Source organism: Protobothrops mucrosquamatus, unplaced genomic scaffold, assembly GCF_001527695.2.
Source record: "Protobothrops mucrosquamatus isolate PMUCROS unplaced genomic scaffold, P.Mucros_1.0 scaffold9047, whole genome shotgun sequence".
Classification (NCBI taxonomy): domain Eukaryota; kingdom Metazoa; phylum Chordata; class Lepidosauria; order Squamata; family Viperidae; genus Protobothrops; species Protobothrops mucrosquamatus.
In genome coordinates, this window is record NW_015394839.1 from 25,151 (window position 1) to 27,424 (window position 2,274).

The window sequence follows — 2,274 nt, forward strand, 5'->3', positions numbered from 1 at the left end:
GGGGTAAGGGAGAGGTTTCCAAGCTCAGCCATGCTGGCTCAGGAATTCTGGGAGTTGAAGTCCACAAGTCATGAAGGAGCCAAGGTTCCCCACCCCTGGAGGCTCACCGCTTAGAACAGGAGGATTTAGGACAGGGATAGGCAACCTTGGCTCTTTTATGACTGGTGGACTTCAACTCCCAGAATTCCTGAGCCAGCCATGCTGAGGGCAAAGGGAGAGGTTTCCAAGCTCAGCCATGCTGGCTCAGGAATTCTGGGAGTTGAAGTCCACGAGTCATAAAAGAGCCAAGGCTGCCTACCCCATGGGCTAGGCTAACACAAATCCATTCTCTGGGTTACCCAATGAGGGTACCGGTCTGATGGAAGCAGCTTCTTTGTTACTGGGGCATTAGGCTTTCCTAAGTGTGTGTGTGTGGAGGGGAGGGGGGGGGGGGTAAGGAAAAAAAAAACCAAGAGGGTCCGCAAAACATGCTGCTGTGAGTCAAGAGGACAGGCAATGCCACGAGGCGGGTGGATTGGAACAATCTAGCAGATGGAGAGATGGAATGGGCAGTGTGCCCTCTTCCTCCATAATTTGCTGGATTTAATGGTAGGCCACCTGTTTTCAATCGAGAGAGGCATCGTTTGATTTATGCACCATCCTGGAGCTGATCGTGGCCTTTGGAGCATTCCCTCCGCAAATGAGTAGCGAAAGAATCTATTGCTGCATTCACACACCCTTGTCAGCTGAACCAAGCTCTCGATTCTCGTTGGATTTTCAAGTGAATCTGAATCACAACTATAGTACTTGATCAAAGGATACACATTCAGGGTGTTTTATGCTATTTTGCTCCCCCCCCCCCAATCTTCCTCCTGTGTTTGCCAGGTTGTTTGCGGATGGGGACTTCTGGAAAGTGTTGCTACCACAAGGGAGTAGCATACAGTGTGGGCTTGCATAAGTCAAGCTGTTGCAGCCATTGGAAAGGAGAGATCTCATTCCCTTTCCTAATATGCCATAGTGCCAATGTAAGGGTGTGCGTGCCTGTCACATTCTCCCCTGGGTGCGTTGCAGACTGTGGAGGGAAAAAGTCCAAATATAAGGCATCCACTTGGTTGAGCAAAAGGCAAATTTGAGATTGAGTTTTGTTCTTTACAAGGAAGTGGGGTGTGTTTTCGGTAGAAACTCAGGTGCTCTTCTCTAGCTGGCAAATGAGAACTGATGAGTGGATGCATTTTTGGTCTGATTGGTCTCCTTATTGAGGAGCAATCTCTGGCAGGTTTGCCAACTGTTTCCAAACCTTGTAGACTTGCCAAGAAATCACTTCAACAACATCCTTGTTACCTGAACGAGTAGCCTGTTTAGTTCCTACTAAGAGCCGTGGTGGCACAGTGGTTAGAATGCAGTATTGTGAGCTAATTCTGCCCACTGCCAGCAGTTCGATCCTGACAGGGCTCAAGGTTGAACTCAGCTTTCCATCCTTCTGAGGTTGGTAAAATGAGGACCCAGATGGTTGGGAGCAACATGCTGACTCTGTAAACCGTTTAGAGAGGGGCTGTAAAGCACTAGGAAGCGATATATAAGTCTCTGCTATTGCTTTTTCTTTTTCTTTTAAACCTGTAGTTAGAAGATCTGGTCTTGAGATAGATAGAAGATATCATCTGGAACTGCAGAGGGAGACAAGGCCAATTTTATTTGTGCAACCAAGGTTGTCTAGAGCACTGTTGTAATAATACCGAAACTCCAGGCTTATTGCTTCCTCTGGACAGTGGTGCAGAACAGAACATGATGAGTCTCCTAAAATGGATTCAAAGCAGAAGATGTTTATACATAGTGGAATGGTATAGTTTGGGATCTCCTTTAATCATGAAACAATATCTTGTCTTCCTCCAGTAGTCTTTGGCCCCCTATAAATCAAATAAACTACCTTTTAGTGTCAGCTTCATCTCAGATTTGCAAGCAATAGGAAACAAAATAAACTCCCAGCTCTTAAAATAGGATGTTTGTAATCAGCAGAGACATTTTTTTGTCCTTTTTTTTTTTTGGCAGTAACGCGCGCGCACACACATACAAATAAAAAGATCCACGATTCAATTACTTAAGTACCATTGCAGGGACTCCAAAAATAATGGAGTAATTGGCAGAGACATTAGATCATCCACTTGGGAGTTTGTCTTGCTAGTGCTCCCAAATTTTAAAAGGGGAAGAGGGGGAAAAAAAAACCCCTTTAACCCATCCCCCCATGCTGCAAGCTATCTAAAGTGCAGCGTGTCCGCTTTTTATTTTGTAAAAACCAGG